The sequence below is a fragment of the Polistes canadensis genome, unplaced genomic scaffold (genome assembly GCF_001313835.1).
Source record: "Polistes canadensis isolate GaletaPanama2010 unplaced genomic scaffold, ASM131383v1 scaffold_25, whole genome shotgun sequence".
Lineage (NCBI taxonomy): Eukaryota > Metazoa > Arthropoda > Insecta > Hymenoptera > Vespidae > Polistes > Polistes canadensis.
Window position 1 is genome coordinate 640,397 of NW_014569572.1, and position 26,699 is coordinate 667,095.

General features: G+C 31.6%; 1 protein-coding gene and 2 non-coding genes across 5 annotated transcripts in view; 2 read left to right on the forward strand and 1 right to left on the reverse strand.

Moving 5' to 3' along the window:
- Nucleotides 1–26,699, forward strand: part of LOC106783757 — a 100,948-nt gene that overhangs the window by 52,733 nt on the left and 21,516 nt on the right. The window lies entirely within an intron of this gene.
- Trnak-cuu lies at nucleotides 7,405–7,477 on the reverse strand. The gene has a single exon. It is a non-coding gene; the product is annotated as a tRNA-Lys (tRNA).
- Nucleotides 10,349–10,421, forward strand: Trnak-uuu. Its single transcript has one exon. It is a non-coding gene; the product is annotated as a tRNA-Lys (tRNA).

Here is a 26,699-nt window from a genome sequence, read left to right on the forward strand (position 1 = left end):
CGGCGGTTCTCGTCGTTGTTATTGCAAGTGCAGAACCTCGCCTTCGTTCGTTCATTCGTTCGTTCGCTCGTCAAACTCCTCTCTCTGCACGTATTTCTAGATGATGTCACGCATTACAAGTACCCACATACGTGAGCCTATGTGTCGATGGTAAACCGTAGGGAACACGTTCGAAATAACAATCGACTTTATCGTACGCATACCGAACGTTGATACATAGAAATGCACAAGAGCGAGAAGAAGAGAGTTAGAGTCGTCCTCGAGAAAGCTTTAGATTCGATTTTTCGTTAACGAGTCAAAAGATACTACGCCAACGACAACGCCAAAAACAATTCCTAAGATATTTATATTTTTATTTCTTTTTTTCTTCATCAATTATAATATTTGTTTGTGTGTATGTATGTTATGCGTCTATGGTATTTCAGATTTTACTTTAATGGAAAATCATTTTCAATATAAATCTACTTTATTGTTAGATTTACATTAAATTTAATTAGATACGCGTGTGAAATTATTTTTTATATTATATTTATAATAATTATTTTAAAAATTATCCGAGTAGATGTACTTTCACGTATCGTATTTAACTTAATATTGGCAAGGTCAAATATAGAAAAAAAACCGATCTATTTCTCTAACAAATGCATTTTTTTTTTTATTTTTTAGTGAAAATAATTCTCTCGAAATATGTGTTGGAAATAATAATATGTCGATTTAGATCTAAAATATTTAGTAAAAATGAGGTGATCCGTAAAACGGAAACGGTATAGTATATAATGATAGCGATTGAACGATTAAACGTATTGTGTGTTCGCATTGCACGTGGTTATCTTTCGCATCCGCGTGAATTCTTGCAGCTGCATTTCATTCTTGCGCGGGTTTTAAAGTTATGTATGCGGAGGAGAGAAAAAAAAGAGAGAGAGAGAGAGAGAGAGGTCCGGCTTCGAAAACAGCAAACCGCCTTTCTCGAGAAACTTTGTTATCTTCTTCTGAGATGCACCGAAGGCCGTACGTTGACGATGATACATGAGCGATAAACGAGAGCTACCATCATCGTTTCGACACTTTTTACAATGGGGTATCTATTATTTTAATCGTCCCTTCGAATAAAGCTGCCATTCTTCGATGCATTAATAATATTCATTAAGTTGTTTTCTTTTAATCTGTCCGAACTGAAGTTGTGTATATATCAAAATAAGATCGTTCATTACTTGCTAAATTAATTACTATTTTATTTATATCTTCAAATAAGATAATATAATTTATATATATTTGTGTTATCTTAATTAAATAATCATTTATTTACAAACAATTTAAAATCTGTAAATAGATTATTTAATTCGTAACGAAATCTACATATTATATTTATAATATTTTGTATTTAACATGCACGCGCGTGAACACGTGTGCGTTTACTATCAGTTAAACATTACAGATAGATTTAATTCGTTCGTCATGCCTTTTATGTTGCATAAACTCAATAATGAGAGGTTATTTAATTGACACTCCATCGTCTGAGGAAACGAAGCAACGATTTCGTTCCTCGTATACGTGTGTTTATTCGCACATATGTTTTGTGCGTACGTGTATTATATATATAATCGTCCTATCTCAAGACTCGTGCGAGGTATATATATATACGTAATCCAAACCTACATACATAATTAAAAAATTGCATATCATTGGTAATGAAGTAAATAGAATGACGAAAAATATAATTAAATTACTCATTCCAAACGAATACGATTAAACCATGACGAGATCTTTCGAATATGGTTGTTTACCCCTTGTAATCCATTTCCATGTACCGTAAAAAATAATTCTATTCATATTCCTGATATATATTTTCATGAATGTGCTTTGCAATTATGATGACGAACGAACAAACAAAAAAAATAGAAATTTTCTGCATTGGGAGTCCGTGAACCATATAACCCTGATAAATAATATAAACAAATTATTTTTATTTTTCGTTCTTTTTTTCTTCTTCTAAATAACCGACAATGTGGATGTTAAAAGTAATTAAACGCTTGGATGCATTCTACGAGAGCGTAAATAAGTAAAAAAAAAAAAAAAAAAATAAAGAAAAAAGAAAAGAAAGGAAAAAAACCATCGATGTTATCTTCCTAAACGTGGCTACGGTTTCCGTTTTGAATTAAAATAACAGAAAAAAAGCATATCTTATTACTCATAGTATATTATACACACACGTTTGACAGGGATCACGTGGTCGCAGAACACGAGAGAAATGAGAGAGAGAGAGGGCAGGATACCTCTTATATGTTAATATATATGTTATACATATATATATTATTGTACATATGCTAACTTCCTTTGTGCTTTAGCACGATTTCATCGTGCTCGAGCTTTGCTGCGCCATTGCCTCCCACTACGAAGGTCTACCAAGAAACCGTAATTAGGTCAACGCTTCGACGATTCGTTTATCTGCTTGTTTGTACTCTTGTCTAATACACCAGTACTACTATGCTTGTTTGTACTCTTGTCTAATACACCAGTACTACTATGCTTGTATGCTACGCTTTCACAGTTTTCTTAAACTCAACGTTAAAAGCTTTATTTCATTTGACTCTTATCAAAGATCTTCGATACTTTTTTATTTCAAAATTGCATTTACTTTTATTCTTATTTTATCCCTTTTTTTATTTTCTTTTTGATAATGGATCAAGCAAGTGAAATAATTGGAAATATTTGTTTTATGATTTTTTTTTCTTTTTATAATAGAAACAATTTTTATTTCGTTACAGAGACGTTTATTAATAAAAATTGTATATTATGATTATTATTATTATATTTTTATTATCAAAGAAATGACTTTTTTTTATATTTTCGAGAAAAGGGAGCAGTTTGAAATAAAAAGTCAATTAAACACGATAACCCGAGAAGATTTATCCGGAAACACTGCGACAAACTGCGTCTTTTGCATTTATAAAATCGAAAATGTCGTGATAAACGTAGTACAAAGTGCTTCAAGTATCTCTACTTATAGTTTAGTTACGTAAAATAATAACCTCGGGTGTGAAGAAGAAGTTAGTATTACAACTCGTTTATGTTATCTTTTCTATGCAAGCATTCGCGACTGCGCGTTTGGTCGATCAGATGAATTAGCTCATGTAACGATGTAATAATAAAGATAATATCATCAATTCCCTACCGACCTAATCTGGTTTCGATGAGTTCTCGTTTATAATAATCATCGATCATGCCAAAAATATTCTTTATGTTAGGAACACATTTCTTATTGTCTGTTTTATCTTACTTTGTACTATATGAAGAATACGACAAGTACTTTGTACTTCGCTTCTTTGGTATTTGCAATCTTTGATAAGATACATACGCATACGCATACACACACATACACAAAGATCTCATATACACGTGTTTCCGTAGCTTTTAATCCGTTTAATCCTAGTCAGCTTGGAAGAGCTCTCTTGACGCATCTTGAATGATTAAATTACTAATGGAAGCCGTGAAAATGTCTGTCATTGTGTTCCATTGCGGTTGGAACTAAGATAGGTAAGAGAATGTAAATCCTTTCGATAGGAAGCTTCGATCGATCTGTAATTACGTTATCAAGGATTAAGTGATTTCATTAAACGTTTCCCAATGGTATTATAATTCTTAAATGATTCATACAATTTTCTTTGTTATATTTCTTTTTTTGTTCTTTTTCTTTTTAAATATAAAATAAGATTAAGAGGGTATATTTTTAAATAAAAAAATAGAAAAACGTACATCCGTTCCGATAAAAAACTTCGATAAACCTGTAATTACGTTAAAATTTTTGTTGTTCTATCAAACGTTTGCCAATTTATTACAATTCCAAATGAATTCATACAATTGTTTTATTTTGTTTTAATGTAAAAAAAAAACAAAAGAAAAAACTCGCGTATACGTCAATATTTCACCGGGTTTATTTAAATGTCGAACACAAGGAAGGGGTCAAGGGGTCGAGGGGTCCCGATCGATTTGTCAGATTAAAATGACAATGGAGTATCCTCATTGTATGATTACTGGCACATTATGAAGGTATATAGTACATATCCATTCGTATATAAGCCAAGATAATACAATGAGGAATTGTTCGTCCAAAAGCAACGTGCTGCCTTTCCTCTCTCCACACGTTGATGTATATTAATTTGACTTTGTCATCCACTTTCCTGTGCCATTGTCTGTCTCTTCAAAAGCATATAAACGTTATTAAAGAAAAACGATTTTAAACAATTTCTAGATAAAACGAATTATTCAATTGTTTTTTTAATTGTAAAAATGCAACCACACAACACATCGCGTAACAAGAATCATTTTCAAATACTATTAAGGTATCTGAGATCATTTAGAACTTTCTTTGAAAAGTTAAGAAAGCAATTATAAATATTCACACGTTTATTCGACAAACTGGATTGGAATAATCTGGATAAACCATAAGATATATCCTTGTATAATATGTTTTTCATCTAAACTCGATTATTTCCTTAAGCCAAGCATCGCAAAACTAAACTCGTTTAAATGCAAGAAAGGAGAAAGTAATTTATAGGTTTTTTTTTTTAAACCACACCACATCGACTATAATAAATCGTTTAAATCACCATATATATCTATATAATATCGCACACTTGCTTTGAAAATGGATATACATATATATATATATACAAAAACTTTTCAAAGAAATATCAGAGATTGCAATGAGGTAAATTGTGCATCTTTGCACAATTTCTTTGAAAAGTTTTGATAAATATTTTTTATATCAAAGTATTATGTTCAATGCTTAGAAAAAATTGTAAGAATTCTTCTGTTTCCGAGTTAATCGGAAGGTTCTTTGCATTGATGAGAATGCCGAGGAATTACCAACAATGGCGGATTTCCGGCTATGACGGTAACATTTACAATAGAAAGAAAGGCTGAGCTATCACGGATACACTTGGACTAATTAGAAGTGAATTATATATTCGTAAGAAACGATTAACGTGTTGTTCAGGGCAAAAGAAATAAATAAATAAAGATAAAGAAAGAAAGAAAGAAGGAAAGCTAATATAATTAGCAATTACCGAAAGGAACGATGGTTATCGTATTAATGATAATGTTTATCGTAGCGAACGATCGAGAACTTTCTCTTCGTATCATTTTGTCTTGTTGCGCGTTGAACTTACATACAATGAGTTGAATTTTAGTAAAGGAGAAGCTAGTATGATTCATGCTTCCTTCGAATCTAACACAACACACATAACCATATAAATTTACGTATATTATATATATATATATATATGTTCTTAAATATTTGTACCTTTATACGGTACATATATTTTGTGTTAGTACACGCAATTATATATAATTTCAATGATCTTACATACGGATAAAGAAACGAAAAGAAAGAGAAGAGTTAAGATCGTCTTTTCCGTAATTACTTTGGCAAGTTTGCAACCGAGTGACTTTTGGGAAAGCGAACATACGACCACCTGTTGCTTCGCCTTTTCTTCTTCCATATTTTATTACTTTTATGGATCGTTTTTTCTTCTTTTTATTATTATTATTATTATTATTCTTTTTGGTGAAAGCCAATTTCTATTTAGATTTGATGCTTTTCAAGACTATCGTGCGTGCCTACATATATATATATATATATATAAATGTTTCTATGCAAATATATATGGAAACATTTGTTGTTGTTAGTTTTTTTTGTTTATTTTTTTTTGTCTTCGCATAAACTTAACGAGATTTGTCTTTTATACATTCCACGAATAAATACGAAAAGATCAAAATTTGCATCTAGCGCATACATTGAAACGTTTCCATTTATCTATCTATCTATCTATCTATCTATCTTTTTCTCTTTCACGTTTTGTACATAACATATAAATATAGAAACACACACACACACGTAAAAATATAGGAGGGGTGGTATGTCAGAAAGAGGAGTCGAACGCACGTGAGCACTTGTTCGCTCGTTGATATCACGTGGAAGAAGCGTGTTCATTAGGTTCGAAAACTTAGTCTACCGGTTTTTAATACATTATCTTCAATCTTTTCCATTATAATTGACATCATTTTCTTAACGTATCTATTTTTATAACTCGTATAATAAAACTCAATAAATATCGGTTATTAAGATTGTACCAATGTAAACTCGATTTATTTCTATGTTTGTGTGTGTATTCATCGATTATATAACACACGTAACAAACTTGAATTGCATCGAAATTTGTCTGTTCAACCGTATTATTTTTCTTGCGTATAATGGATAAATAATCATTCTGATATGACCTAATTTATCTTGATATGTATATGTAAAAGTAAAAAAGCTAGATCTCTTTCGTAAGAAAAGCCAAATTTCCTCTTGGTTGTGTCACAGTTAACATTAACCACAAAAATACGAAAGAGTATATTTTAACATATGCTGCATTATTGTTTGTATTTTTAATTTTTCACAATTTGGCAAATCCCGGAAGGATTCGTTTCTACTCATTATAATGACGAACAATCTTCAACCCCCTACTCACCCCCCAGTTCTTTCCTTCTCTCTCTCACCTTTTTCACCATCACTCCCATCGTCATCCAGCGTGCATTTTTACCGCATCGTTCGATAAACATTTTATTTCGGGTCATGTCGAAACATTGCCGCGTTGTGCCGCATGTCGCGCGCATCACTAAAAATACACAACTCTAGTGAAGCACACAAACATACATATATATACACACACGCACACACACCCCTCCTATCCCTTGGCAGTGAGTGAAACCGTAATCGAAAATAACTCAACGAAACACCTGGCATCAAAGCGTTCTATCCCGCTTGTCCGAATACTTGGATTTCTCTTAAGTTAGATTCTTTCTATCTATAAAAGATCAAGAGATATTATCTCATTCTATTCAATCTTATTAGTCCCTTGCATTAATAAACGGATTATAGATCTTATAATCTATGCGTTTATTATTTAATATATGATTTTTCCTTTATTTTTTGTGACTATTATTATTATTATTAATTAAATTGCGATATCGTATCGAAAAAGAAAAAAAGAAAGAATTGATTATTTATCTCTCTAAGACAATTTATGATAGATTAATAATATATTTGGCAAGTAACGTAGAAGTTTGAACGTATTTTATATTAGTTATATATATATATTCGTATTCGTATCAAAAAGTTTTACGTCAAATAATGACGAAAGAGAGTACTTAGAATTTTATTTACGTGATATTTACGCGATATTTACGCGATATTTACGCTTACATTCAATTTGGAGTAGGATAAAAATACGTTTGTAAGTTTAAACGCGGTTCATACTATTTATCGTTGATAAAATATGTGGTGTGTGTTGTATTTATTGGAATGAAAGAAAGGTAAGGAATAAGAAAAAAAAAAATTAATAAAATAAAAAAAGTATTCGCCCAACGTGGGGCTCGAACCCACGACCCTGAGATTAAGAGTCTCATGCTCTACCGACTGAGCTAGCCGGGCTGTTAGGTTTACGTATACTATGTATGCGTGAATTCAAATTTTCAAAATTTGCTTCTAGTTATCTATTATTAATTGTAAATAATTTTTGTATATATTTAAATATATATGACAGAGATCTATATTATAAAATTTGTAATGAATTTAATCTAAGTTGCATCTCTCATATCTATTGAGCACGAACGTTTAACTAAAAATAAATTCGGGCAAAGTCGTGAAAGAAAACATTCGCGCGTAGTTCCTACGAACAACAACAATCTCAGGTAGAATTCAAAATTAGAATTTGATTCACACGTAAGTATTCGAAATTCGAAATAGAAATAGAATTTTTTTTCGATTTAATGGTATAAATATATTACGAGTGATAGGTATATAATATAATATAAAATCGATCTTACGTAAAATTGTTTGAACGGCAGGTTTTGAAAGAAAATTATGCGTCAAATAATATATATCGTATTCGTAAGATTTTCGATTTTCTATTTGAAATATAAATGAGAAGATTCAGTGTGAAAGTGGCATTAGGTAGCTATATTTGAGAACTTTAATGCTGGAAACTAGCCAGCAGGAGATACTTGCTAGCAACGTGAAATTCTTATCCACACTCTTCTTCGAGTTTCCTCGGTTGTCCCTTTGTGCTCGTGTGTGTGTGTGTGTATATATATATATACGCGTGCACGCGTTTAAATCTTAGGTCGATGTACGCGACCGATCATTGGGTTTTCTGTATTAATCATCAAAGTTTCTCATCTCGAGCATAAAATCTTTGTCCTATAATTTACTTTCCAAAAATTTGTTTTTTATTTGTCAATGTTTCGGCTTAGAAGAAGAGCAAAAAAAAGAAAAAAAAAATAATTATTCAGAAGTAGGAGGTGATCATAATTTAAACGTAACAATAAATAAAACGAAGTATATATTAAAATATGTATTAATAGATATAACGTAAATCTATATGAATGAGAGAAGAATAACGTAATGGTTGTAAAAATAAATCGTTCCTTTATGCAATTTTCACTGTTGTCATCGTACAAAGTTAGTCGTTAATAAATCATACAGACACACACACATATACGCAACCAAACGAAGCTAAGCTGAGTTGAGTTAAGCTGAGCTGATCTGATCCGAGTCGTTCCTTCGACTACATTTTATAATTTGACCCTGCTATTCGTGTGATGTAACAACTTTGCCGATCGTTTGATTTCATAATTCCTTAACCTCGATCGTATTAGCGTATTAAAAAGATAACATTATCGTTGGTTATTAACGAACATTTTATATATTTAACAAAAAATCGTGAAATTTATTGATGCTTATTAGTGCTATTACAACGTGGCAAAATAAATCTTTGGTTTATCGAGTGGGCGAATAAAAATATCACATTCCATAATTCATACATTCATATATATCTGTCTATCCAAAGTGTAGAATTGTAAAAGTAGCAGAAAGTAGAAAAGAAGTAGTAGCAACGTGTGGGCTATGTCAATTTTAACAACGTTAACAGCTCGACAAAGACACCCTTTGTCATCGTTCGTTTCTAATATCGAGAACTTGACACATTGTGAAGTCATTGGCAACGTGTCAAGAATCTTCTTGCTTCGTATGTAGAATATCGACCTGTTTCTTTCTTTCTCTCTCTCTCTTTTCTCTTTTCTTTCTTTCTTTTTCATTCACTCACTCACTCACTCACTCTTCTTCATCTTTATCGTCATCCTCATCCTCTTCTTTTCCCGATGGTAGACATCGTCCGTCGACCCTGATCAAATTAATGTCTCGTCAACGCCGTGTTTTTTATCCTATCTTTTACTAACTCAAACCCAGTCACCAAGCATCAAACCAAATTTGTAAGAAATTTATGTCTCTTTATTGTGACCTTTTCTTGACGGTAATTTCGTTTAATTATATAATTAAAAGTGTTAGGATAATTGAACGCTTTTATTAGTGTAATAGAAAGCTACCATTTTGTCATATGTAGGATCATTAATTAACGTGTTAATCGAGATTAAGTGGAGATAAAGAATTATTAGAATGATTGTTCACGTGTTTAACATTAAACTTATCACGACTGGTTATTGAAAATTAAAAATAATGCAATCGATGTTGCATTACTTCAATTTAAAATCGTCTTGCTGCATTATATTGCTTTACTTTCACAAAAATTGTTTTATTTATTATTTAATTATCTATTATAGATATTTAATTGATTGTTATTTGCATTTAATCGTATAAAAGAATAATCATTATTTGATCAATTACAGTATTAATAGGTAGAACATAAAATGTGGGAAGGTTTTTGCGTTAACGAGCCTTCGATAATACGTTCTTTGACCTCTGTGCTTACAATTTATCTATATATATATATTTTATATATAAATATATGGAATTTTTTATGTCAAGGATAATTCACTCGATACTGCGTCTTACTTATTAGATGATTTTTGTTCAATCACGGCAAGTCGAAACCAGTGCAAATCATGATAGACCGGTTTTAGTTTCCGTTCGTTCGAGATTATCATCTTTTCAAAGTTACCACCGTGGGTCAATAAACCAATATATTATCATGTGAATTGTAAATTACAATAAGGAAAAGCCGTTTGATAACAACAAAGATTGAGAACGTCTTTGATAAATAAAATCAAGTCGAATTGAAAATTGTTTGTATATACAAAATATATATCTCGTAAATTATTATATTGTAAAACGATTTTTGTAATTTATGAAAAAAAAAAAAAAAATGAAAGAAATATTTAATTCTTGTTTAATATTATTTACAACATAATTGTTAATTGTATTTTTGTGATTATTTTAACGAGTACAGCGATATATAAGAACGGTAGTGTGGTATATAAGTAATAATTGGAAATATATCTTCAAGGAGCCCGGATAGCTCAGTCGGTAGAGCATCAGACTTTTAATCTGAGGGTCCAGGGTTCAAGTCCCTGTTCGGGCGAATATTTTTTTTTTTCTTTTTTTTTTTTTTTTTTTTTTTTTATTAAATTATTACACTTTAATCGCTAATTTGTTATATTTTCATTGTTTTTAATTGTTTAATTTTTATTATTTAATTATTTTATTATTATTATTTAATCATATTATTCTCCAATGTTTCGATGATAGAAATTAATTCTGTTTTTCTATTCGGATCCATTGATGCACTTTCTTCAACCTTTTTTTTCAAATTTACCACGATAAAAAGGAATACGAGCACAAATTACTTTCCAATCGGTCAACCAAATGGTAAATATCGTTAAGGCTAATGTATACGTCGCCATGGAATTTATCCTGAATTAATATGTCGTCGGAAAAATAAGATAGAGAAAAATCATAATAAATAATAATAATAATAATATTGTTATATACTCACGTAAGAGAATATTTCGATTGATAGTTAACAAATTTTCTCGCATAACGCGTCAACGTTAATCGACAATTATTTATCATTTCTAAATGAAACTTTTAAAAATGGTCTTATTTTTTTAACAACAACATTTTTACATGCGTCAATAACATAATATTATTCCCTGATCGATAATATCGACGTTCATATTTTTCGATACGCCTCGTAACTCGATTCTCATGCACATGATTCACGTTTACAATGATAACATTCTCGCTATATATATGAAATGAAATCCATTGGCGGAGTTTGCTTGACTCTACTATTATTATATAGATGGGATTCTCGTATGTAAGTTTGTGAAAAGTAGAAAACATTTTCACAACTTTAATCATCATCATCATCGTAATCGTCGGGAACGTTGTTTATCGTGAATTCTATAACGATTCGTAGAAAAGTAAGAATAATACTGGAATATCTTACACTTATACAATTATTATGCATTTATACGTATGTATATGTATGTTCTCGTACGAGTCTTGGCATTATGCTATCGTCGTCTACACAGACAGATAGACGGATAGATAGACAAACAGATAGAACAAGATATACATACGTTTGTGTACAGTTGTCTTATGACTTTCTTCGTCTTTTTGTCGCAAACAAACTCGCGCACAAGGAAACCTATTACACATAACGCGTGAAATACGATTTGCATATACATACTTATGTTAATGCAACAACTAACTTACCGTGGATATTTCACATCATTTCTCGACACAAGAGCGTTGATCTTTTTTATAATATTATCAAAAGAAAATTTTCGTTCTCCAATCGAACGTCTACCAAACGTTTCGTTAATTCGTTTAAATTAAAGTCACAATATTATATCTCTTATTTATTTATATTAATAAGTATATGTACTGTATGTTATCATAATATATAATGCTTCTATACACGTTTTAATATTAGAAATTTAATTTATACCGACAAATCTATGAATATTTAATCGTTTGCTATCGTATACATTGCTGATTTATCTTCTTCAATGTATTTGAAAATAAGAAAAAAAATAATTAAAAAAACATGTTTTATTTATTTCTTTCTTTCGTAATATTTATTTTTTCAACGAAAGGAAGAAAAAAGATAAAATATATATAAATAAATAAATAAATAAATAAATAAAAATAGCGTAGGGTGTTAAAGGGAAAGAAAGAAAGGAAGAAAGAAAATGAGCTTTCTTTTTTTTCTTTTTTTTTTTTTCGTATAAACTTACGTATGTCGGCACCGTTTCTTTTCACTTCTAATTTCGAAGTCTACCAACGGAATCTAATGGTGTATCTTCGAGCATGACACTGCCACAAATCTTCTTCCCTCTTTGTTTATATGATTCAGAAGACTTCCCGGGCTCGTCGGACTCCCACGTTTTTTTCTCTTTTAACCGCGATGCTATATTCGACAATTTCTATTTCTTTTTTTTCTTCTTCTTCTTCTTCTTTTTACGAAATAAAAAATACCGAGCACATGTTAGCAGCAGCAGTAGCAACAGCATAGAAATTTTCGTGTGCCGGAAGACCTCTTCTTTTTCACGTAGTAGAAATCCTTTCTCTTTTCTACGCGGACGCACGTGTTTCTTCCATCTTTTAGTTTCATCTCTCTTTTATGTCTAATTGAAATGTTTTTTAAATCATCCGACCGACGTTTGACATTTTTTTTCAAATGAATAATTTCAAGAGGAAACGTATGATATAATATAAATTTCTACCTTTTCTTTTTATTTTTGTTACATAAATTTTTTAATACACGCGAATCTCTAATATATAAATATAATATTTATATATGAAGAAACGAAAAAAAAAGAAATACTCAGTCAGAAAAATTCATTTTTTTGGATATGACATAATAATAATAATAATAATAATTTATCGCATGTTTAGCCAAGAATAATAGGAAAGATCATCGAGGATGTAATACCGTGATTACTTAATTACATACCACCGAGATCAGGTGCAGATAATATAATACAACGTTGCAAATATGCTAAACGTTGTTAGCTCTTAAAAGGAGAATCGCGTTCTTGTCCTTGACAAAGAACGAACTATCGTGAATAATGCGGTACATTGTCCTTGAAATCGAATACGATTCTCGATTCTACAATTTTATACTATTCTATCTCAAGATTTGATCTACCTGTTTCCTTGTTTTCTACATTTATCTTAAGATTAACAGCTACTCGTTGAATGCGTTCATTAGATTTTCATCTTTAAACGATACGTCACGAATTATCGTTTAATTTTTTTTTTATTATTTTTTGGTGTCAACCAAAAAGGATAAATCATTTGCTTTTCTTATATTTGTATAAACGATTTAATCGAAATCGGGAATAAAAATTGATAATTATTAAAATGCAATTAAAACAACTTGCAGACACAACACACGTGGTATTTTAATAATCGCATTTGGTAATGGGTAAACTTTGTAATATTTTCGAAGGTCAGGTAATGAAGCGTGCAATTAAATAATCGGAATGTGTAGGCTTAAATCTAACGTTGAGTCATGATAATTCTATCAGCGGATAAGAAATCGCCGTTTTTCTTAGTTCGCAAATGATTGGCTTACGTGGTTACGCTCACGCAATCGATCGACTGCTACCAACTTTGAATAATAATCTAAACGTTCAGTTTCTTTTTTATTTTTTTTTTCTTTCTTTATATATTTTCAAATTGCATCGCATCGAATCGCATCGTCGAGAATAAGAATAAAAATAAGAAGAAGAAGTGTTTCCTTTGATAAATCCTTACTAAAAAACGAGTATTTTTTTAAACCACAACGACGTAATCATCATCGTCAACAATAAACGAATAATAATATAACAAAATGAAAACGTTCTTTTCTCATCCTTTAACAAACCTAACCGATTATTATTTCCTCTTCTTCTTTTGGACTATACGTTTTACGTGTTCTTTGTTCCTTTAAACACCTTCCAACTGACTCTCGAGAATTATTTATAGACCGAAAAGAGAGATTCTGTAGTTTATACAATGCGCACGTGTATATGCAACAATCGTGTGTGCATGTCTCTTTTCTATATATGTTGCAAAAAGAAAAGAAAAGAAGAAAAGGAAAAAAATAATCCGAGAGAACCGAACGAGGCACACAACGTTTCACCAATCGAATCTCAAGTCAAGTTTATTTATGAGTAGAGAGGTATTTAAACGAATCGGAGTAGTACTTCCTGGAAGACACTCCCCCAGCTGATTCTATTTAGTTCGAAACCTTGCATCGTTATTTACATTACGTCTTTTTATTTCTCTCTCTCTCTTTTTCTCGTTATTCTATAAAGAGTTTATCTGATTCAAGTTTAAAAGCCAAGTAAACGTTTGGAATCGCTATTTAAATTCAAAGAAACGAAGATATTTATAAGCCAAAATGAACGACTTTAGATTTATTATTTGTCAATTAAACCTTACGAGTAATATTTATTAACATTTTGTATTATTATTATTATTTTCTTTTTCTTCTTCTTTTTTTCAAATAATTTCGTATTATTTCGAATGATAATCTGATATAAAAAATATTCCGAGACATTCTGGCAATTAATTTTTGTCAGAGTATATTTCTAATTTTACAAAATATTTTTATTCCATGATTTATAACGTTAGATGATGTTCGAAAATAACCTGTGTCCCAAGTAATGAAAATTATTCATTCGATGTAATATTGCTTTAAACTGTCGATATATATTCTTGTGCAAGAACATTATGGATATAATGAATATGTGTTAACGTCTTTTAAAAACGTAATTCAAGTTGTTCATATTTAATATATTATATAACGACGATAGATCACTTCAAAATTTATCACGATATATTAGATTTTTATGGAAATCAGTATGCAATTGTAAGCTTTTGACCGATAATGTGGGACTAATCGAATTCGATTTAATTCAAAGTCCATGCCTTTTTACTATTCATTTTTTTCTCTCTCTCTATCTATCTCTCTCTCTATCGATAACGGGAGATAGTAACCAATGAACATATAAGAAGAAAAATCTAAATAAATCTTTACGAGGAGAAGAATTACGTAAGATATTACGTGAGATATGTGTAGAATGTGTTATGTATATATATATACATATATGATATAAATATATATATTTCTATATATGTATTTATGCATTATGTACCGTTTTAAACTTTATTCTCATTGATTCATAATGAAGGATGTTTTTGTATTTACGATTCCAACGAAAGCCATAAAATGACTTCCGCTAGCGTAACTTCTGCTGTCCCTGTGGGGTTTTAACTTTATGAGCCATGACGATCGAAATTCGTCCGTAGAGTAGACCATGTTTTTTTCCACTCGAAAAGAAGAAGAAGAAAAAGAAGCGCTATCTTCTTCCTCCCGTTCCCACGGGTTTGATCTCTTTGTTCTTTCTATAAAATAAGGAAGTGGGAAGGGGAAAAGAGACTTACTAATTTTATTGTTTTTTTTCGAGTTAATGAGGGGTGGGGTAAGACACCGTATAGATGTTTACTAAAAAAAAAAAAAAATCACGATTATATGCAAATGCGTATTGTTCTGATCAAAAATTTATAATTATTATTATTCTTTTGTTTTTCTTTTTTATTTTTCAATACGCTTACTTTATAAAAAAGAAAAATAATTTATTTGTTGAAAAAGAATTAAACTAAATTATTTCTTAAATATTGTACCCATAAGAAATATTTAATTTAATTTCGAAGAAGAAGAAACCTTTTTACATTTTCTTTTAATTTAAAGATATTTAAAAACGCAAGAATGTGTGTACTTTTATATATACAATATATAGATATTTCTTTTTTGTTTCGAATAAGGTCATTTATTTATCCCGATAATTTTATTCGAATTTACTATTATTATTATTATTATATTAGTAAGATAGTAATATCGTGATTCTCGTGAATGTTGCGATACTCTAGGCTTGTTCGTTCGTTCGTTCGTTCGTTCGTTCGTTCGTGTTCCTTCGTTCCAACATCCGAAGGGGAAGAGACCAAATTTAGAATCGAGGTGTATCTTGTCTCTTTCCGACCTTATGCTCTCGCACGTACGAATAGAACACGATTGATCTTTCTGCATCCCGTTGGTCGGGTCGACACGTTACTCTGACGAAATTTATTTTAAGAATCATCGGACAGCTGTAGAAATCGAACGATTTAATACCAACCAACGAATCATTTTTGCGAAATTTAACAACATTATTTATCCTTCATTTTATAATAATATAATTAAGATCGAAAAACACAAATTTTTGTCAAATTTATATACGAAAAAAAAAAGAACGTGTACTTATAATATACACCACATTTTACCTCGCGAATCCAAGAATAAACGATAATTTTCTATTGCGAAAGGTAAAAAAAATCGGTTAGGTGATCTAACTAATGTTGGTAAGTAAGTAAAGGGGATAAAAAGATAAAACTGAGGGTTCTAAAAGTGGCACCGACGGCCCTGGTTTCCCTGGCATTGCTCGAGGGAATACACCGAGGTGAACGGAACAGCAGACTGCTCGGTGCCAGAGCCCGCACGAAACCCTCTCCCCCTTCCCTTGTCCCCTTGACTCCCTTCTTCTCCCCCCTGTTGAACCCCTCTCTTCTTACCCTCTTCATCTCTATCTCCATCTTCATTTTCATCCTATTCTCTCTCTCACTCACTCACTCACTCACTCACACTTTCTTCTCTCGGATTCTCTTTTTTCATCCCCACTAACGTGTAACGATGCGAAATATACGTCGTCGACATACAGAAAGAGAGAGAGAGAGAGACGATCATGCTAAAGGGGAGTCAAACTCCCACCACCTTACGTAATCTCGTCGTATCACATGGGAGATCGCAACGAGATCCGCGGGGGCGGAATCAAGGCCAATAAAGTGAAGAAGAGGAAGAATATTAAAAGAAAGAAAAAATGAGAGACTTGTTTTTTATTATTATTATTATTATTATTATATTTTTCGTCGTATTAGTTTCCTCTTATTTGGATATATAATTAATCTTTATCGGTAATCTAGCAAGAAAATTATTCTATCCCACATTCGAAATCTTGTCTAGATTTTCTTATTTTTTTCCCCGTTCTATGGGGGCAGAGAGGAGGGAGGGAGGGGAACCAACAAAGTTGCTGCTCCAATCCACGTTCATCGACCACCAAACAACTCTTTCCAATTTCTTCTTCTTCTTCTTCTTCCTTTTTTTTTTTGTTCTATTTCTTTCTATGGGGAAACCTGTTTCCTTCGTAAAAATTGGGGGGAGGGGGGAAAGTAAAGAGAGATGAGGGACAGGAATCGAGCTTGTCCGATAATAGAACGTGAGACAGCATTCGAATCTAATTTGGATGCGCACATTGCTGCTCCCTATCGTTTGACTCTCACAAACATATGCAAAAGAAGAGTGAGAGAGAGAGATAGATAGATAGAGATAGAGAAACGACCTAGATACAAGTTGCAAATATCTATACCTATACCTGTACCACCCTATACCTGTAGCTACTTTATTTACTTTGCTGCACTGTGCGTGTTGCACACGTTCGTTCATCGGATATGTTGTGCAAGAATGGGGGGGGAAAAGAGAGAACGGGAGAATAGTGGAAAGAAAATGCACGTATAATAAATATCGTTGATTATCTTCTTTTTTTTTCTGTTTTTTTTTTTAATTTTATTTTTCTATTTTTATTTTATTTTTATTCTTTTTTTTATATCGCGTCTCGATATCGTTAATGGGGGAGGGTGAAGCGGGATACTGAGGGGGAGAAAAATAAGAGCGATAAAAACAAGGAGAAAGAAGAAAAAAAAGAGGGAGAAAAAAAAATAAATATAAGTTTCTCGGTATTATTATTATTATTATTATTATTATCTCGAGTTTCTTTACGAACTTGTGTTGTTTGTTACTAACTTGAAAAGCAAATTAGGCAGACTCGATGACGTTTTAATCAAGATACGGCCGAGCTCGTACATATGTACGATTATTTTAATTACTTGTGAAAGAAGGCTTTGTTTGTCTCTCTCTCTCTCTTTTTCATTTTTATGTTTGCGTATGCGCGCGCGCGCGTTCCTGCACACGCGCTTTCTGTTAATTTATGATAATCTAACTAACACATAAATCAACGAATGGTAAAAATATTGCTTTTCGTTATTTTAATTTTATCCGAAAAAAAAAAAAAAAAGAAGAAAATTATTCGCAACGTTAAAGAGAGAAAAATTTGTTAGTAGGAGGCTACGTTAAACAAATTTTCGATTTGTTTTTAAACAACACACGCAAATATATTTGTTGTAATACGTTATTATTATATTTATTCGACAGAGGGATTATTTGTACTCTCGCGTCCCGCCACAAATTATTGTAATTTTCTTGTTTCTTTTATTTTTTTTTGTTTGAAAAGGAGTTTAAAAAAAAAACGAAAAGAAAAATGTAAAGTATCGTTCGATCTTTACGATCTTTCGATTTATAATCGACGCGCGTTGTCACGTTTCGAGGTAGAAATTTGCAAGAAAGAAAGAAAGAAAGTGAAAAAAAAAACAGGTCGACAGAGTTTATCGATTGTAAGGTGGCGGGGGTGGCGGTGAAGGTGGAATATTCCTTCTTTCCTTTCTTCCCCCCTCCTTCCTTTTCATTCTCCTCTTTTTCCTCTTATTCCTCTTGATTACGTTTTTTGCTTTTTTTTTGTTTTTTTTTTTTTTCTATTTATTTTATCTACTTCTTCGAATTCGAGTTATTAGATATCGTTTCTACGTCCTTGAGAAAAATTTCTCTTTCGTACGAATCCTCCGTGACGACTAAATGAAATCTTCTCCTCGTGGGAGGGTTATCTCTACGTTTTAAAGTATATCAAATATGTTGCATCATTTGAAATGTGTGACCAGAAAAAAAATTACCGAAAAAGAAAAAAAAATACATTAGGAACAAGTTACTTTTTTTTTTTCCTCTTAAATACTATTGAGACGTTATTATTAAAATTCGTTCTCTTATCTTTCTTTCGATCGCGAATAAATACGTTCACACCTGGCACGTTTGCTTTCGCTTGTTTGCTTGCTTTTTTATTTTCGCATTGAATTATTAGATAAAGTCGCGAATGCATAATATGTAAAAATAAAAAAAAGAAAAGTACAGAAAAAGAAAAAGTAAAATGAGAAAGGAGGAAAGGAAAAGAAAAGAATGAAGAAGTACAAAAATGAAAAGAAACGGAAAGAGAGAGAGAGAGAGGATGTGGGATAGGGTAGGGTGTATCGAAAGGTAGGAAATTCAAGGAATATTGTAATTAACCATTGTTAATCGTTCGAACTATTGTCAACATTTGCGGTCAAACTAGATTTCGAAGAACCTTGCAATTCTTATCGCCTAGCTCGCACATCGTGAGCGCGAACTATGACTAATTAAACCTGAACGGAAAAATAATGTCTATACGACTCGTGTGTTGTCACCTTGAACAAATATTTTTCGTTCTCATACCGAGTGGAAATTTTCACACATTTCGCTAATAACATTTAAAACAATTTTTCGGTTTTTCTTTCCTTCCATCGTTTATTTCTTTTCTTTTTTTCGTTTTCCTCTAATTATACAATAATGTAATATATTCTTTTAATTATATTATTCCTTTTTTGTTTTTTTTTTTTCATTCCTATGAACACAACGATTTTTAAGAGAAACGTATAGAAATTAGAATAAAAAAATAATAATAAAATCAAAAAGATATCGCACATCAACGGGGGTAATTGCTTGTTTTATCTCATCAGCCGTATAATTGTTCGTCGAAGATTGGTCTTTTTCTTTTTTTTTTTTAAATGTCACAAGTACTTGCCTAATCTGTTTCTTACTATTAGATTCGCGCTCGTATGAGTAATAATGATAATCCTTCGTATTATCGTTTATCTTCTTTCTCTCTTTTTTGCTTTTTTCATTTTAATTTGTAAATTTTTTGTTTTCGCAACTCAGCAAGTAGCAAAATAATTTTTCTCGCGTTAGATAACGATGAGTGATGTTTCAATTTTGTATTGATAATTTCGTCACACCCTAGGAGACAAATATTTTTCTTTTTCTTACGAACGATGATGAAATAATGCAGAAATCGAGAATGTCATTTAAAAAAATCGCTTATTACATTCGGTCTCAATTTACAAATCGTGAATATTTCAAAACGTTTACACCCCAACCAACAGCTCGCCCCTTCCCGTTTGTTCTTTCCGAAGCGTATCACCGAAATTTTTCCGTACGGAACGTATATGCAAATGTGTGAATTAATTATTTTTCGGTAGGATTTTTTCGTTTCTCCTATTAAACTCGCGGAAATCAAATTTCGATAAGAAAGGAACATACAAATGAAACCGGAAACGTGTCACGGATGGGGGAAGCAAGATTCGGGGACGGGAAGAAAAATGCAACGCGAATCGATCAGATAAGAATTCTTTGTAAAACTATTATAAACGGAAGTTACGCGTTTCCGTGGTACACAAAAAGTATGCATCCACGAAAAATATTTTTTTGACCAATTAAATTTACTTCTCCTTTCTTTGTTGTATTTTAACATTCAAGAAAGTTTGTCTTTTGATGTTAAAATGAAAAAAAGAAAAAAACAATTAATATTAAATAATATATAATGTAATATTAATGGTTATACAATGTAAAAATATATTATATATATATAATATTGAATACGTGGGGATGAGTTAACCAAAATGTGCTTACGTTATTTTCCATATAATTTGGACACTTAACACATTATTATCGCATGGATAACGATTTGTGATAATCATTTTTTATTATGTTGATATACGATTTTGGTTGGATCTTCCCATCCACGTTAGGTTACCGTAACGTTACGCTACAGTTGGCTATTTATAAGCACGAGCTCGTTCCGAATATCGCGCATTCTAGCGCATAATCCGTTAGCTTCAGTTACTTCCCCAAAGGAACAAAGAAAGGTCGGTAAACTGAGAGAGAAAGAGAGAGACAAAGAAAGAGAGAAAGAAAGAGAGAGAGAGAGAGAAAAAAAAGGAAAAGGTACACGTGTAATTTTGTTATTCGTATCATTTCTATAATAAGTTGCATCATTGTGTCTTTTTTTTTTTTTGCTTCTTCTTCTTCTTTAAACTACACTTTATCGTATTAGACATTAGTGATTCATACTAAGGTTTGTCATCTGTTTTTTAATGAATACATTGCGTATATGTACTACTTGATCACAAGTTTGATCGAATACACTTGTAGTAATGACATATATACTTGAACATTTTTTTACGTACGTATGCGTGTATTATACATACATATGTGAGTTTATATAGATGAGAGAGTGAGTGAACACGCTCGTCTAAGGTAATAATTAATTAACGATAAAAACCACAGGTGGCTGTCCAACAAATAAGCAACCGTCATCGATCGTCTAGACTTCGTGTTTTATACTCGTTCCTTTTTTTTATCGATCTCATAGTTTGGTAGTAAGAAAGTGGGTTCTCTCTCTCTCTCTCTCTCTCTCTCTCTCTTTCTATCTTCTATTACTATATCGAGAATAGTTAAAGTTTGAAAGAGAGTTGTTTAATAGGCGGCCTTTTTCTAATAGGGGATTTTAATAAAAGAGAGAGAGTAAGAAGGAAACTTTGTCCCCTTCMCCCTCCTTTCTTTTTTTTTTTTTTGCGTTTACTCCCTTCTTCCGTCCCTCTTTATACCTTCTCAGATGATCCGTAGAATTTTTCAGCATGGTTCAAACGAAAATGAGATCCCTTGGAAAGTTTACCTGAGAAAATGAAAGGAACGTTCGTTTTTAGTACGTGTGTTTCGTCTTGTCCTTGCTTTTTTTCCTTTCCCCCCGCCCCAAAAAGAAAAAAAAGAAATAATAAGAAAAAAACTGTTTCTTCGGAAAATTTATGAAAATCCTACAAAGTGTATCGTTTTTTTTTCGAAAAAAGATAGAAAAGAAATAGATTTGGAACGGTCACGATAAGGGATATTCCTTCCATAAATTTATCTTTCCTTCCGTTCTAGTTTTTCTCTTGAAATTTGTTTTTTGATTTTCAGTGCATATTATTTATGCGTTTATTTATTTTTCTCTTCTTTTTTTCTTTTTCTTATCAATTTGACACGTGGATAAAATTATTTTGTAAATAATTATTCACATCTGTTGACGAATGGTGTTAATGATGATGATTATGATAATAATGATGATGATGAAAATGATGGTAGTGCTGATATATTCGATTTGTTAGTTCAAAACAAGCCTAATAAAAGTGACTTTAAATGTTCCGCTTATAATCTGATTGGGAGATTTCTACCGGGTTGAATTTTACGAAGAACGTTCTTCTTTGTTACCATGCGTGCAGATACCACACGTGTTCCTAAATGTACACACACACACGCATATATATTTATACAATGTGTTATATAACCAACGTTAAATTGTAATCTTTTATTGCGCAAGAAAGTATTCGATTAGGCTACTATACGTACCTTACATAAATACACATTTACGTGCAGGTGTATATTGGATTACGTAAGATAATTTTCAAATTAATTCGAGCAAGTCATTCGGTCAAACATTAATGTATGTGTGTATGTGCATGTATATATGTATAGATTTTTCTGAAATCTGAAAATATTTGCGATCAAATGGAATATAAACTATCGCGTATAACGTGTTTTTATGATAAACTTGTATTCGTTTACATTTTGAATAAATTTATTCAACTATTGTTACTATTTTGTTTGTTTTGTTAAAACATTTTACGGAACATCAGTATAATCGAGATAAATAAATTATGTAAATCTGACTGATGATGAGAGTAAAATTTGATGAGATCGAATGAGATGAAAGTGCAGTGAACTCTTCTCGGTTAAATAGGGACGAAGATCCGTTAAAGAAAGAAATCGTTGAGGACCCTTCATGCTAAAGGGTGGGGAAGGAAGGGAAGGGAAAGGAAAGGAAGAACGGGCCAACATAATGATTACGACTCTCCTCAACTACTGTTGGATTTCATCGAGTATAAATTCGAACGGATAGGAGTTGAATAGGATCAAGGGGTGGTGAGAGAGAGAGAGAAAGAAAGAAAAGAAAAGAGAAAGAGTAAGAGAGATGAATAAACATTCTTTACATAAAATATATAGGCCACGCGTTACAGTAAACGAATAAAATTTCTCTCTCCAGAAATAAGTATAATACACATATCGTTTATGTTCAGTTACAAGTTACGTATCAACATTTATGCTAATCTTAGTTATTGTTAGTCAAACAAATTTTTAATAAATAATATCGAGATTTCATATAAAAATACGCGCCCTTCATTAATTCTTTTACACGCTACTACTATTGATTCTTTTTAAATTAAAAAAAAAAAATAATACTCTGTGAAAAAAGAAAAAAAGCAATTTAAGCTTACTTTAATGTAAAAGCGTGATTAGTGACTAATGGTTGAACACATTAATGATTATATAAATAAATATTTATGCATTAAAAATAATATATCTTTTCTTTTTCATTTATATTAATGAAATACTCGCAGAGAGTTTATTGGTAACCAAAGAGAAAGGTTTACAGTTTATTATACAATTGGATAATTGTTTCTTACGTCTTACGATTGCTCGTCAATATTCTTATTCATCTTCTTTTTTAATTTTATTATTATTATTATTATTATTGTTATTATTATTATTATAATTGTTGAAAATGAAATGTATAGAAGTTTTATCGCAAAATAAACACATATGCCGCACTCGTTTATAAGTCGCGTGTTATCTCATCTATATATATAATATATAATATATATATATGTATATGCTATATATGTAGAGCACATATGAGTCATGAACATAGTAATGGGAGAAGAACAAAGAAACATAACTAATGCATTCAATGAGACGTGCATACATATAATACATGTATCTACATACGGGTTGTTGGCTCGATCGCGATTCTTATCCGACATTTAGCCGAAAAAAATAGAAGAACATTACGCACGATTAGGTCCTATCTATAGTCTCTTTTATGGTTTATTTCAAGTAGCTGACGAAACTTGCTTCCGCGTTGCATCAGGCTTAACGATAATATAAATACCGTTGTTATTTACCGATCGTTAATAATGATGAATCTTTTTGTTTTATAATCTATTCTAATATCTTCTTATTTTTATTCTTTAAAAATATCCCAAATCCTGAGACGAATGTTAATTAAATAACATTGATATATTCGTTACGTAAAATTGTCTATGTGAATGTATATACATATGTTTGTACGTACATAATATATAGAAAATTGTTTTCGCGCATATACTCACGCGACATTTGTCCTTTTGCTTTTGCTATAAGAAAAGAAAGAACAACAAAAATATTTGTGTGTTTTCGAAAGATGATGCTACTCGATATTCGGCTTATCGAGAATTTCTTTGTTGTTTTTTTTTCTTTTTCTTTATTAATTTATTTTGTTTTCTTGCTTGTTTCTTTTTTTTTTTTTTTTGTTATCTCGCATAATTTACTTAAACGTAAAAATAAGTCGACTCGATAAGAGAAAATTTGTTTAAATCTCACGTAGGCAGCCACCTACCTCTACCCTCCTACCCGTTCCATCATTCCACCATCCCACCTTACCTCCATTTTACCCCCCTCCGCGTTAAAGTATCGTTTCTAGTTTCGTATTGAGCGAACGTGTGTACAAAGGAGAAATAACTTGCTCCTTCTCCTTAAAAAATATATTCCATCTGCGTTTCTTTTTATGAAACAACTCAACAAGGGTCCTTGGCACCACCTCACCCTCCCCAACCCCACCTCACCCATTTTCCCCGAGAGTGATCCTCCTTCACCACAAGAGACTTTAAAACTCGACACCGAGGAGAACACACACTCGGAGAAATTTTTTCGCTCGTTTCTACTCCGCTAGTCGAGTTTCGAACGTACCATACGTAATACGTGTGTGCATATATATATATGTATACGTGTATATAAGTATGTCGTAACATTCGAGGAGGGTGAAAATAAGACCATAAAACTGTAGGCAACTGTATAGGTAAGACGACTACAGGGGGTTACGGGTTTGGGTGAAACAGAAAGAGAAAAACGATTTTATTGCATTCGGCCAAAAAACTTGGTGTATCTTGAGCTTGTTTACGAACGCTTGTTTACGCCGAAATATACGCGAGTGGATGCCTCGTAATGCTTCGCAGATAACTCGACGAGTGTGCATTTCTCAAGCTTTCAAGGTGGTTCCTAGTAGTAGTAGGGGGCGTGCTTATTTTTCTGTATTTCTTTTTTTTTTTTTCTTTTTTTTATTTTTTCGTTGTTGCTATTACTTTTCTTTTTTTCCTTTATATTATATTTCGAGCATCGAGAAGATTTGCCAATTTACGTCATCGAAGCTTGGCACGTTACCAAAATATTTTCTTCTCGGTGTAGTAATCGTTTGTACGATCTATCCCAATGGGGTCGATTATTCTCCTCCTCCTCTCCCCTCCTCCCCCCGCCACCTCCCATGGATTTTGCGCTTTATATTTTCTTCTATAGATTTATCAAAGTGAAAAAAGAGAAAGAGAGAAAAGAAATGATATGAAAGGTGTAAGAGAAGCTTTAGAGCCTTTTTTATTTTTTAGATTTTCGTGAAGAGATACCGCACGGTTTTATTACCACAAGCAAATGTTATCAAATATCGTTCTATATCTGAAATATATCATTAAAGATAACAGCGTTCTTCCGTTGTATTGCATTACCATGATTATCGTTTTGCGTGTACCTGTTTCTCTCCACGCAAGGACGTTCTGATAAGGAAAAAGGTTTTGATGATAGACAATTATATATTTTATATATATATATTTTTTCTATTATTATTTTATTTCTTTTTCATGTATGGATCTCTTATACCAACCGCGGAAGAAAATACATTTTCGATCTATCTCGAAAAATATTCACTTTTAATTCACTTCCTTCGCGTATACTATTTTTGTCTGGTGATAATTCCATGTATATACAACTCTTATGTACATTTTCACACCCATATAGATATAATGCATTAACATGTGCGCGCCTTTTCTTTCTCTTTCTTTTTTTTTTCTTTTTTTTCTCTTTTCGAAAAGAAATCCAAATCGATTTACTTCGTAAACATCGTTATCTCTCTCGCAATCCTCGACTTTGAGTTTGAACGAGCTAAAGAGATTGGTTTTGTCACGTGGTGAGAGAGGAGGGTGCTTATTGCAACGCTCGTTATCATCCCTTTCAAATTCCGTAAACAATCTAATCAATTCCACGTGGCATTAGAAACTTAGAAGACATAGAATAATACTTTAAATTAATAATTAATATCGTACGATGGAAATGAGAGTGAGTGAGTGAATGAGTGAATGAGTGAGTGGTGGGGTATCGTTTTAAAAATCATACTATTTTTTCTTTTGATTTCTTTTTTCAACTTTTATCTTCTTCGCGTCGCGCTTAATTTTTTAACGGTCGTATCTTAAAACGGGGTAAAATTTGTAGTCAACATACCGTGAAACAGAATCGCGAAAGCGAAAAGAAAACGCTTCGATGGGAATTAAAAGATCTAACAACGTGATAATCTTGTATTATAATGAAAGGAAGATTATTTTTTAAGGTATTATTAATAATAACCATCTTGCTTGTTCGAAACATCGATCTCAAAACAATTCGTTATCGGTTAGATCTTTATTTCTTCAAATCTTTCATCTCTCTCGTTATCGAGTAAGGGAAAACAAGTATTAAAAGTATAGTCCAGGCAACAAGAGGAGAACTTTGAAAATTTAGCTAGCCGGGCGAAATTTGATATAATGATAATTCGACGACGCTGAATCGAATGGTGCTATTTTTTTTGCAATCAGATTTTCTGGTAATGAGAAAAAGGGTAAAAAAGGGTAAAAAACGGCCGTATCTTAGAATCTAGGC